At 42.6% G+C, this 13,828-nt stretch overlaps 1 long non-coding RNA gene across 1 annotated transcript; it reads right to left on the bottom strand.

Annotated features, from left to right (window-relative positions):
• Positions 1-2,757: 2,757 nt before the first annotated feature.
• Positions 2,758-7,892, bottom strand: LOC118151508 (uncharacterized). The gene is made up of 3 exons (XR_004739861.3): positions 7,772-7,892; positions 3,508-3,587; positions 2,758-2,883 (listed from the first exon to the last, which is right to left on the bottom strand). It is a non-coding gene; the product is annotated as an uncharacterized LOC118151508 (long non-coding RNA).
• Positions 7,893-13,828: the final 5,936 nt, after the last annotated feature.

The raw sequence follows: 13,828 nt of genomic DNA, 5'->3' as shown, positions 1-13,828 counted from the left end.
ACATAAAAGGCCACATGTTGTATGATTCTATGTGTGTGAAATATTCAGAATAGACAAATCCATAGAGGCAGAAAGCAGAATTGTGGTTGTCAGGAGCTAGGGGAAGGAGGACTGGGGAGTGACTGCTAATGAGTATGGAGTTTCTTGTCGTGCAAGAAACATGTTTAGAAATGAGATAGCGGTGTGGCTGCACAATTTTATGAATGTACTATACTACACTGAGTTGTACACTTTAAAAGGGTGAACTTTATAATGTGTGAATTATATTTCAATAAAGCTAATTAGATAGATAGATAGACAGATAGATAGATATAGATAGATGATAGCTAGATAGATGTAGTTACTACAGGTGGCAATTTCTTTAAAAAAGAATAGTACAATTACCACATGACCATGAGGGAGTGTGTTCTCTTTCCGGGTCCACGAGGGGGCATAGTTTTAAGGACAAGAATTTCCCAGCGCCATGTCCCCCTCCCATCTCTCTCCATCGGGAGATTTAACGGTTTATGTCTGAATTTCGCGGGCGTGGGAAGAAACTAAAAGTCAATCCCCCAGCAGAAGTTTAAAGGAACTCCTTTCATTGGCCAGAGGAACTTGGGAAGGCGGGAAAGTCTCCCAGGATAAACTCCCCTGCTCCTTCATCCACGCTGGATTTCCAGCTCTCTAGGATCCCCTCCCACATGGTGGGCGCTTCGCTTCCTTTCCTCTCTGAGATTTCCCCTCTGGAATCCCCTTCCACGCTCTTCGTGGAAGTCTTTCTCTTCTTCTCCTTTTCTTCTCTTTTCTCTACCTAAATAAAATCACCTTTCTGCAACACCTCTTGGGTCTGGTATTTACTTTTGCGAGTATACAGTGCACCTGCAGTGGTCCCATTGCTTATTCTTTAAGAGACTGAAGGCCAAGAACTCACAGTATTCTCTTGGGAGAGCTGTGCCTCACCAGCACCCAAGAAAAAACACGGTCAAAACCAAACAATTGCACTTGTATGCATTTATCACAGAGAACTGAGGACTTGAGTCAATGGAGAAACCTGCCTACCAGTGCTTACAGCAGTTTTGGTCACGGTAGCCAAAAGCTGGAAACAGTCCAGATGTCCTCAATGAGTGAATGTTTAAGGAAGTGCTGGTGCATCCGCATCACAGAAGAGTAATCACCAGTGAAAGGGAACACCCTACTGATACAGGCAACAGGCTGGATGCAATCTCCAGATAACTATGCTAAGTAAAAAAGCCAATCCCAGGAGCTTATAGCCTGTATGATTCCACATGTAACGTTATTAAGATGTCAAAAGTTACAGCAATGAAGAACAGATTAGGCTGAGGAGGGGCGGGGTGGGAGGGAAGTGGGTCTGTCTGCAAAAGGCACTATGAGGAATCCTAGTGGTAAAGGAAACGTCCTTCATGTTGACTCTATTGAGACGGGGCGGGGGTGGCAGGGGAGCCCTGGAAGCCTCTAGAGCCCAGCCTCCTCTTCCTCACCGGGAGCCCTCGATGCAGTTGCAGGGGGCTGGACTGTGGATGCCCTGATCTCCAGCAGGCGGGCTCTGCTGCCTCCCACTGTGGAGGCCGGAAGGAAGGACACCTGCACTGTTTCCCCTGGATCTACTGGAGAGTAGATCCCTGGGGTCCTACCTACCTATCCACACCTCCACCCTGCAGCGACTTGGCCTCATTTTCTGGATGAAGACGCAGCACCTCTATGGTGGGGCACACCCACCCCTGCCACGAGCTCTCCTTCATGCACAACCCCAGTGTGAAGCCCCCACGTCATCCATGCTTGGCTGTTGTTGGTTTTTGGGACTCTGGCTCCCTAAGGGGCCAGGCTGTGCATTCACAATGACTGAGAGTGGGTCCCAAGCAGCTCGTCAGAGGCCTTGACCCATCCCAGCTCCCACCCTCCAGACCTTCAGGCACCCCCTGGGGTCACACCCCGGAAGCCCTCCATAACCTACAAGTCTGACCTAAGTACTGGTGACTCCTACATTCCAATAGAGTTAGAATCCCTAAAATTGAGGGTGGCGTTTGCTAGGGTGGTTTCTACCCAGGATCAATCCCTGGAGCAACTTTCTGAATAAAATAAAATTAAAGTTGGCTGCATGGTCAATAAACTTGGAACTTTTCTCTCGGAGATAACACAACATGCTGTAATTTCTAGGAAAACCTGCAGTGGAGAAACCTGTTTCAAATTTCTGATTTTGTGAATTTTAAAACTAAAATTAAATTAAATTTTTATCCTAAGAATTTCTGGCTTTTGCCATGGATTCATTTCTGCATGGCCAGGACTCCTGACTGCCCCTTTAGGTTTAATGGGAAACCACACCTGAAGGAGTCAGATGTGGGTTCAGATAACCAAAGCCCCGTGCCTGTGACTTGAGTGGTGCCACTGCCTTTTCTACACCGAAAGTTGCAAATCTAATTTCCTGGTTTCTGATTATGATTAAATAATTTATATGCTATACTACATTACATCGAATCCTGTCAGGCCCTACCCCCCAGCAAATGAACTGTCACTTAATAGAATATTCAAAAAACAACCAATGCGTCTGAAAGATAATTGCTTTCAATTTTCTAAGTTTTCACTTATCCAGCATAAAAAAGGCAAACAGACATGACCTGATTTTTTATAGACAGTTCTCCCCAACATCTGGCCAATAGTATCTAAATATTTCCAAGTAAAAATTAGGCAAAGAAAAAAGAAACTTTCATTGTCCAAGTTGATTTCTTTCTGATGCTCATCAAAAGTTTAAAAATAAAATACCTTGCTAACTTTCTAGTCATTCTCGTTGCCACACTGCTTCAGCCGGTGGTGTCAAGGAATTCCGGTTTGACGATGTTTTTCTTCCACAGCTCTCTTACTCCTGCTCCGTACTATTTTAGAAGTTATCTAGAATGGTAAATTAAATATGTAAGTGTAAACCTTGAAAGGAGAGAGAAAAGAATAAATATATGTAAGATACAAAAATCCTCACACTTTACAACCTTGAATACCAAGATAATAAAATGCTCTCTATATTTTCTGTGTATTTCAGTTTAATTTAATAATATTGCAAAAAACATTTTCTGAAGGGGATACTAAATAATAGCAATGACATTGTGACTTTATAGATGTACGTTTGCCCTAGTTTTTGCTAAAGAAACAGTTCTTTTAAAGTGACAAATATAAGTTATAACACGAACCGCTTAAGATTAAGAAGACCAGCGAATTATGGCATCTTTTAGCAAAGAATCATTCTCCGCTTAGGCCAAGGACAGACGCTGATCATGTCCAGACTTGGTTTTATGAGAATGTGTGCTATAAGAGCAAATCTTGAACGACGACACTGGCTCCTAGCTATAATCGAGCAAATTACATGTCCACAGATGTACATTTTTACAGAATAGACTTTACTGAAATGCTCTTAGGAAAGAGGACTTGAATAGATGAGTGCATTCCTTCGATAATATGTTTAAGCACCTTTCAGTGTCAAGTTCCTGAGTTGAGTGCCACAGGGAACACAAATTTACCTACCACAGAACCTGCTCTCAGGGAGCTCACAGGAGGATGTGGTAAATCAGCGAATGAAGGAGGTGATGAATTATGTGTGTCACCTGAAATGACAGAAATGATCAGAATCCAGTTTAAAAAGCTTATTCTGGTGAAAAGCTGGAAATGGCCATCCAGAAGACAAAGACACCAGAGAAATGGGGTCAGTGCTTTGAAGTTAAATGTTGTTTTGCTTTTATATCTAGTGTCAGCTGAAGAATCAAGAGGTTTATAAATTTGGAAAGGAGAGCTTTATTTCTCATAGAGGGTTGCAGCCTGTAGGCTGGGCATCCTGTAGGCTGGGAAGTGTAGCCTCTGGCAGAAGCTGGAAGCAGGCACTTCAAGGGAGGGAAGGATAAGACAGAAACTTAAGTTGAAGAGGTTGGCTAGGTATAGATATTCTACAGGTTACAAGAGGAGCTCTGAATATTTACAAAGGGGAGGCATGGGCGTGTGTAGTAGACTAACATATACGTAACCTGCATCCCACGTTTACTTTGGGGTGGAGACAACATTTAAGTGTATTATAATTAGATCCTATACAACAAAAGGTGAAGCAGAGGACCTGACGGCCGTCAGTGTGCAGCCTCTTTAAACTGGCCAGAACCACTCTGTGGCTGCTGGTCTCTCATCAGGAAGAAATGTTAATCAGCTGCTGTCCACCAAACCAGGGGCAGTGTCAAGCGGTTGGTTGGTTGAAATCAGCAGTCAATAAGTCTTTCAAGAGGGCTAGTTTTTGTTTAAATCTTAGGAAAAGAAAGTCTAATTGCACTTAGCAAAGGAGGGACTGTCATGAGGCGCATCTGACCTCCTACACCATCATGGCCGAGAGATCAGTTTTTTTTAAGGTTTCTCTGGGGTCCTCTTGGCTGAGAGGGGGGTCTTAGTCACATGGGGGGCTTAAGATTTTATTTTTTATTTCTCATTAGGCAGAAAACCAAGAAGTTTTGGTAGGATTGTAACATTTTCTATGCAAGACTGGATTATTACTTGCAAAAAGTTAATTAGTGCAGTTTGCTTTTTTCTCCAAGTGGCCTGTTTTCTTCTCTTTATGGGTAGCTTTTGTTTCCAATTTAAAAGTGCACATTTAACATTTTATTTTAGGCAACGCGATAGCCAAAGTCTTTGTGTGAGAAAGGTAAGAAGGACACTAATCTACAACGAAGATCAGTAGTGAAGAGGGAAGGGGTCTTTTTGTCACCCTTTAGTCATTTGCAACATTTTCAAAACACTGTAGGTAAGGAAGAAGGCTGATCTATAATCAGACAGATACAGATTAGAGCTGCCTGTTTTATGAGTCAGATCCCATAATCACATTTCCTTAAGACTCAAAATATCTTAAAGTTTCAGCTTTTGAATTACATATTTTCACATGTGAAGCTAAAGTTTTACAAAAATTCAGAGAAGGAAGCTATGATATTATGAAGTACATATATTTGGTCTTTGCCAGTTTTCCTGGCATCTGACTTTTAATCCTTAGAAACTTCTAAGTGCTGTCTTTTTGTTTCCTAATGTTTACTGGTAGCTTCAGGGCATGGTTTGCCACCAGAAAGATAAAGGCATAATTAGAGGGTTAGGACTTTCAATCCCATCTCCTAATCTCTAGGAAGGGAAAGAAGCTGGAGGTTATGTTGATCATCAGTGGCCAGCGGTTTAATCATTCATGTCTACATAATGAAGCTGCCATATAAACCCAAGAGGACAGAGTTCAGAGAACTCCCAGCTCCCTGAGCCGGGGGAGGTCCTGGATGTGATGCCCAGGGAGGGCGTGGAAGCTCTGCGCCCTCCCAGTATTTCAGTCTGCACCTCTTTGTCTGTATCCTCGATGGATGCATCCTTGGAATACACTTTACAATAAACCGGTAAACACAAGTCGATGTTCCCCTGAGTCCTGTGTACGACTTCAACAAATTGAACTCAAAGAGGGGTCCTGGGATCACCAGTTTATAGCCAGTCAGTCAGAAGTTTCAGAGCCTGGATGTGCCACAGGCATCTGAGGGCAGGACAGTCAGGGACTGAGGCTCAACCTGTGGGATCTGAGGTTACCTCCAAGTAGATAGTGTTAGAACCAGATTAGAGGGCACCCAGCTGGTGTCCACTGCTTGCTGTGTGGGGACACCAACCCTGCCACATTAGGTCACGGAAGTCTCCTGCGTTGCTGGCTGCTGTTGTGTGGGAGGAGAGGAAAACCAGGGTTTGAGAGACTTTCCTAAACAGCTGAACACATGAAGGTTCCTGAAGGGCGGCATGCCCTTCTCCCATGCCCTGCCCTGTGCACCTCATCATCTGTATTCTTTGTAATATCCTATGTAATAAACTAGTGAACATAAGGGTTTCCCTGAGTTCTGTGAGTGGCTGTCACAAATTAATTAACCCAAAGAGGAGGCCGTCGGATCGCTGATTGACAGCCGATCAGTCAGAAGACAGGTAAAACAACCCGGGGCTTGCGATTGGCACCAGAAGTGGAGGCAGCCTTGTAGGACTGAGCCTCATTCTGTGGAGTCTGATGTTATCCCAGGTGGTAGAATCAGCACTGACTGGACTGGAGGACTCCCAGCTGGCGTCTGCTGCAGAACAGAGTGATTGCTTGGTATACGCGGGGAAAACACACACATTTAATCATAGGTCTTCTGTGTTGACTGTGGGGTGAGAGCAGAGGAAAAGCAGCCTGTTTTTTCCCCTTCACAAGCCTAAGTCCAAATAGGAACGGTCACTTACTCACTGAACACATCCTTAGCACCTATCACGAGCCAGGCATTGATCTAGGTACCGAGGATACAGCAGTGGACAATTTAGAAACAGACTCTGTCCTCCTGGGCACTGTTTGAGTGGAGAGACAGACAAGCCCATAAACAAAGATGAAATTGGATGCATTTGGCAACCCTGGGCAATGGAGAAAAGCAAAGGCAAGCTAGAGACAGTACGAAGGAAGACGGTGTGTGGAAGGAGGTCATTTTACATTGGGGGAGTCACTTAGAAAGGCTGTGAAGAGTCTGTGTGTGTTTATGTGTCTGTGTGTATATGTGTGTACATGCATGTATGTGTGTCATGTATGTGTGTATGTGTGTTGTATGTGGATGTGTATCTGTGTTGTATGTGGGTGTGTGTCTGTGTCATGTATGTGCACGTATGTGTCTTGTATGTGGGTGTGTGTCATGTATGTGCGTGTGTGTTGTATGTGGGTGTGTATCTGTGTCATGTATGTGTGTGTTGTATGTGGGTGTGTATCTGTGTCATGTGTGTATGTGTGTTGTGTGTGGGTGTGTATCTGTGTCATGTATGTGTGTGTATGTGTGTTGTATGTGGGTGTGTATCTGTGTTTGTATGTGTGTGTATGCGTGTTGCATGTGGGTGTGTATCTGTGTCATGTAAGTGTGTGTGTTTTATGTGGGTGTGTATCTGTAACATGTGTGTGTATGTGTGTTGTATGTGGGTGTGTATCTGTGTCTGTATGTGTGTGTATGTGTGTTGTATGTGGGTGTGTATCTGTGTCATGTATGTGGGTGTGTTGTATGTGGGTGTGTATCTGTCCTGTGTGTATATGTGTTGTATGTGGGTGTGTATCTGTGTCATGTGTGTGTATGTGTGTTGTATGTGGGTGTGTATCTGTGTCTGTATGTGTGTGTATGTGTGTTGTATGTGGGTATGTATCTGTGAGTGTGTGCACACGTGCACACAGGGCATGTTGATGATGTAGAGCCCTTACGTTTGATTGCTGTAAGTGAAGGCTAGTGCTATCCATTATGTGCCACCAATCTCCTTTACAAATAGGCGCACGAATACATGTCAAAATTTGATGACCATAGAGAAGAAACGTCTACATTTATTTTCAATTGACAGGACTAATCTTTGGAGAACAATTCAAATTATTAAATCATTAATTGATCTTTTAAAAAATGTTTACTTCCAAGGTTTATATTCACGTTTAAATTTTAAACAAGTAAACTCATGAATGCTTTGAGGAACAAAGGAAACTACTGTAATTAGGTTATCGCCACTTTAGCGTAATTAAAGAATTTCTGCATTCTTTAAGCTCAGAATGAAAAATCTGAAAGATTATTCTACCACAATCATTGCTTTGTAATCTGCCACTGAACAGATTAGACTAATTGTTTATACGCTGTTTATCTGCTCTTCATTTAAACAGAAGAGCTAGTTTTTACAGACGACACACCAATGTATCTTGGCAGCTGGAATGCAGCCATATTTTTATCCATATGAACAATAAGAAAACATAAACCATTAGAACCTTGGACCGTTCAGACATCTTCAGAAGTTATGAAAGCGTCGCTGCATCTAAGGGCAAAGCGGCACACAGTCACTCCAGCCACAAACACGAAGAGCTTGGTGTGCTTTAGAATATAGTTAACCTGTGAGAAATATGGAGAGAGGGAAGAGCCAAGGTCAGAATCTAATTGCAATATGCTTTTATTTTATTGATGCATTTTCCACTCGTTTCTTTTTTATCTTTATGTCAAACACAGAAAGAATTGAGAAAAAACTTCAATATAATTATATAATAATTTCTCATCAACTGTTGGACAAATGCCAGTGGCTCCTTGCCAAAAGCAGAAATGAAGAGGGCACTTTTCTTAGGAAGGGAATTAATTTCTAAGAATCAGTTCCATTAATACAGACCATTAAAAATTCCAACTTCAATTTGCCCATCATGCAGGCAGCTACCGAGAGATTTCTGCTAAGAGAAATATCCTAGAGAAAATAAAATGGCAGCTGGACCAGGGGAATGGGTGACTGGGTCAGATTCTCTGTACAGCAAAGGACGATTTGCAAGATAAACTTACAAATTATAATATTCTAAGATGGATGCCATAAAAATGCCAAGGCAGTAAGACATTATATGGTAAACATTTGCATTTTTAAAATTATTAGCAAAACAGTAAAAGAAACAAAACAGCAAGAGTCTAAAAGGAATCCGTAGAGATATTCCAAAAAGCAGTAACTGCATTATTTACAGTCCACTGACCTTCAAATTCAAGGATGTTAATTTTTTTAGGGTGTTATTAGAGCATTTAAGTAAACACCTGAAACAGATGTGAACATTTTCTAACTTGAAAGCAGGAGAGCTTGATTCTACTTTCCCCGACTTTTTCTGAAGCACGGATCCTTTTTGTGGGGGTACTTTATCTCAAAATCTCACCACCCTCCTATTTACTTAACACTGAATTAACTTGATCTGTTTGCTTTAGTCAGTTTTTAGGGGTCAGGAACAATGTTAGCTACAAAAAGGCATAAGGGTATGACTTCCGTTGTTTAGTAATGCATGAGAGAAAATGTGGGTTTCTTAGGTAATGCTGCCTTTCCTTCCAAAAGTAATTAGAAACGTCCCCAAATTTTGAAGTGCTTTCCAAATTAATAATTTAGAATACTGCTAAATTTGGATAGCCCTCTAGTTTTGCCTGTCTTTGCATTTCAACATAAATACAAATGTAAGGAATAAAAACAAGTATATTTTCTCACCCTATGCTAGGTTCGTGCCTGAGGCTCCTCCTATAAGATAGATTAACAAGAAGAAAGCATACAAGTGTATTTAACACAATTTGCACATGACATGGGAGTCTTCAGAAATAAAGATCCAAAGAAACAGGGAAACACATTTTTCATGCTAGGTTTGAAGAGTGGACAGTCTTGGGGAAGTATGGCTGGACAGAGGGGGTGTGACCTAACAGTAATAACTTGGGGGGCAGGAGGGGCTTAGCAAGGCCAGTGTGTTCAGATTGTTCTGCGTCCCTGTGTCTTCAGAGACTGGAATGTTTCTTTTCTCTGGGTAAGGGGTATGCACTTTTTGAATGAGGGTCTTAAGATCTGCTTCAGGGTAGAAGGGCAGAGGAGGATGAGAGAGACCTTCCTGCTTCTGCTGTTCTTTCAAATGTCAAAGCGCCATGCTTTCGGTTAGTGTGTCCTGAACCCCATTATGAGCTACAAATAAAATATACACATAAAAGTTGGATATCATTTTCTGCATTGTTGCACTAACAGCCATATCTTTTTGATGCTAAAAAGTAAAATCACAGATGCTAGACTGAGGCAGATTTTAAAGACATCATACCAGAAATGGCAAATCCCAGATGCCATTTGGAAGTTTCCCTTTCATCTTGTGGTTGAAAATTAGCCAAGCCCAGAGGCAGCTGGGCAAGCAGGCAGTGCAGGGCTAAGCCATGAGCTTCCAGGAAGGAAGACAGGAGAAAGCCTTCACACATGGAATGAGCTCTGCTGAGCCATCAACAGAGACACTGAGAGGTCCTTGAGACTGGCAGGAGCCCAATGCAAGGAAGTCCCTGAGGAACAGCTCTGGACAGAGACAGCCAAGAGGAAGACGCACCCCTTCCAGTGGATCCAACTCCTAGCAGGAGGAACTGGAGGTCGAGGTGCGTTCAGGCTTCAGGTCCCTACGGAGAGTGCTGCTCTCACACCAGCACCATGCCCGACTCATGCATCTCTTGTGTTTGCAAAAACCCAGATCAAACAAAAGTCCTGGGTCCCGTTCCAACTTGGGTTCCCTTACCGCAGCCCATGGACAGAGTGCGGCAGGGGACAGGAAGGCGGGGCTGGGAGGGGCTCTGCGAATTTGGGATGAAAAATACTGTCACGTTCATTTTCAACAATCTTTATTTGAAATTTAGCTCTTCCTTCAATTATAAATGCGACTAAGAAACCACGGTATCTGTGCCTTTGTCACCCACAGAAACCATACATTTCACAGCACGTGTTAAGCTGTTGCAGGTGTTTTGAAATAGCCGCTAATCCTTAATGTGTTAACAAAATAAGCCCACATATTAGCACATCACTGACTTGATATTAAGTTTGGAATCACTGCATGGAGCAAAGTTAAGCAGAGTTCTTTCCAAGGGAATTTTTTGGAGCCTGCACTACTGCACAGAGGAGTGTGAGTGCGGAGGGGAGATGAATGTGCGGAGCTGGCATGGAAGGAGGTGGCACTCTGAACTCAGCCCCCTCTCCTGCACTACTGCACAGAGGAGTGAGAGTGCAGAGGGGAGATGAGTGTGCGGAGCTGGCGTGGAATGAGGTGGTACTCTGAACTCAGCCCCCTCTCATCACCTCAATTTTAGAACATACTTTGCAGGTCCCCACCTGACTCTGGGGAGTACCGCAGATAATCAGAGGGTGGGTAGACCATGGTCCTCAAGTTTCACTGCACAGCAGTCCTACCACGGGGCTCTGAGAATCCTCATCCCTGCATCAGTCCACATTAAAACTCCTGCAAGGCTCTCAAGGGTATACAGAGAGACATGCAGTGTGAGAGCCACAGGGCTCCGCTTTACCCCAGTGACTCCATGGTGAACAGGAGCACTTAGACCTAGCAGACAGAGAGAAGCAAGACTCAGAAAAGGATGCTGGAAGCTGAATCTCAGAGTCAGACCAATGACTTGGTCTAAGAGGCCCTCCTGACCTGCAGAAACTTCATGTTTTATTTTTAAGTAAAGGAAGTAGCATTTCTTTAGATAGATGTTCAATAAAATTATCTTAGTCCATTTCTGCTGCTATAACATAATGTCACAGGTTGGGTAATTGAGAAAGAAAAGAAATTGTTCTGATTTTCAACAGATCTGGAGGCTGAGAAGTTCAAAATCAAGGTGCTGGCAGATTCAGTGTCTGCTGAGAACTGCTCTCCGCTTCCAACATGTTTTCCTGGTGCTGCATCCTCACCTGGCAGAAGAGATGGAAGGGGCAAACAAGTCCCTCACACCTCTTTTGTAAGGTCACTAATTCCATTCTTTTTTTTTTTTTTTTTTTTTTTTGAGACAGAGTCTTGTTCTGTTGACAGGCACCAGGCTGGAGTGCAGTGGTGCAATCTCGGCTCACTGCAACCTCCGCCTCCTGGGTTCAAGCAATTCTCCTGCCTCAGCCTCTCTAATAGCTGGGACTACAGGTGTGCACCACCATGCCCAGCTAATTTTTGTATTTTCAGTAGAGACGGGGTTTCACCATGTTGGCCAGGATGGTCTCGATCTCCTGACCTTCTGATCCGCCTGCCTCGACCTCCCAAAGTGCTGGGATTACAGGCGTGAGCCACTGCACCCAGCTGCTAATTCCATTCTTAAGAGCTTCATCCTCATGACTTAATCACCTCCTAAAGACCCCACTTCTTAATATTACCCGATACGTTTTGGCTATGTCCCCACACAAATCTCACCTTGAATTTTAGCTCCCATAACCCCCACTTGCCATGGGAGGTACCTGGTGGGAGGTAACTGAATCTTGGGGCAGGTCTTTCCCATACTGTTCTCATGATAGTGAGTAAGTCTCATGAGATCCGATGATTTTATAAAGGGCAGTTCCCCTGCACACGCTTGCTTGCCTGTCACCATGTAAGACATGTCATTGCTCCTCCTTCACATCCCACAACGATTGTGAGCTCTCCCCAGCTATATGGAACCTCTTCTTCTTTATAAACTACCCAGTCCTGGGTATTTCCTCACAGAAGTATGAGAATGAGCTAATACACTACCCCATTGGCAATTAAGTCCTAAACACATGCATTTTGGAGAGACAGATATAGACCTAACATTTCTATCAAGTGAATGGTTACAATCCACACAAATTGCTATTTAAAATGGACTGTACACTTGAGGAAATAAGATATTTCAGTCCAAGACACCGCCCACATTAGCCATACTGAGGAACAACTAACCTACATAAAAACTGAAAAGATAAAATCCTCAAGTTTTAATTATGTAAAGATCAAACATATAATGCGATTCTCTTTACTAACTTCCTATGGTAAATACATTATTTTGAGTAAATTAAAGAAAAACTTCACTAAAATTAATCAAGACTAAATAAAAGCTTAGAAATGTAGAGCCCATCAGAAAACCAAACAGCAGAGAATTGCAAGTAAATAGGAGAAAGGCCATAGACATTTTAGACACAGAAGTCAGTTCAAATTTGATCCAGTGTTCTTTTTAGATTAATGTAACAGCGGATAACGTACTGAACACTTCCTATCTGTCTGACTCATCCTTACACATACACGATATCCTATGAAATAGGCACTACCATATGCAAATCTGAAAGATGTGGAAGGGAAGGCCCAGGGAGGTGAAGATATTTGTCCAGTATTCGGGAACGAAGGCCAAGAGTCAGATCCAAATAATCTGACTTCAGAAGCCAAATTCTTAACCGTACCCCACAGAGATTAAAGCAGTCAGATGAGTTATAACAAGACAAACTTGTACGTGATGTAAACCCACCAGCATGGCAGTACTAAACATAGCAGGCCAATGCAAAGAACACATGTGCTTTATGTCAAGAAAGATTAATTTTAACTCTATCAATCACAACGCATTTTTTAAACATCCCACAGGTGAAAGTAGTGAGGCAAACAATAGCAGTTGAAGTAAAAAGTGTCACTTGAGCAAAAGACATTAGCAGACAAAATGATGAGGGGTCTGGAACTTCCCAAAGCTCTACCTAAACCCAGATCTTAAGTGTCAGGATCGGTAATTGCAGAACCTTGAGGAAGAGACAGAACAGAGAAGAGCAGAGAGGAGAGAGAGAAAGAATGCTAATGTAGGAACATTTGGGGAATGTAAGGGAAGAGTATTTAGAAAATCTTTATACAATTTTTGCAATGTTTGTGAAAGTCTGAAATTATCAAAATAAGCATTTTAACTATTATGACTTTACAGACAAAGAAAGATTAATATCTTTAAATGAGAATTTGAAGTGCTTAATATTCTGTTGAATAGATATGGACTTTATATAGTGGTTTATCTTTAAATAACTGAAACATGAAAGTTTGTCTTACATTTTTACATGTATTTAACAACGTGTTATAAGAGTTCAAATCATCAAAATGAGAGTGAGCATAATACCAACACATGATCCAGACGTCACCAAAGAAGAAGGCTACATGAGTGTTCTGTTTTCAGGACAAATGGAAGAGCACACACAGCGAGTTAAGGTGGTCAGTACAGCAGAGCACACTGCACAGAATGCAGAAAATAATGTGGGACTGGGAGTGGTGGAGAAAGGGATGGGAATGGACCTATGGAGACCACACCTCACAAGTCAGGGATGAGACCAGAAGCATTTGGACATGAATCAAAATTTTGACACCAATGCTTAGCCAATAATAGCAGGCTCTGAGGTCTTGTGACATACCCTCAAAGAAGCATGCAGAGTTGTTTCATTCCCCAATTGCTCCATGAAACTGAGTAAAGCTGTATTTCCCCATTCAGTTTCAGCTTCAGCTCATGTGTCCTACAGCAAACAGCAAGGGAAATTTTCATACAGAGGTGTATGCTACACAAGCAGACATACAGTG

The sequence above is a fragment of the Callithrix jacchus genome, chromosome 1 (genome assembly GCF_049354715.1).
Source record: "Callithrix jacchus isolate 240 chromosome 1, calJac240_pri, whole genome shotgun sequence".
Lineage (NCBI taxonomy): Eukaryota > Metazoa > Chordata > Mammalia > Primates > Cebidae > Callithrix > Callithrix jacchus.
The sequence above is the reverse complement of the archived record's forward strand: the minus strand, read 5'-3'. Positions and strand labels throughout refer to the sequence as shown.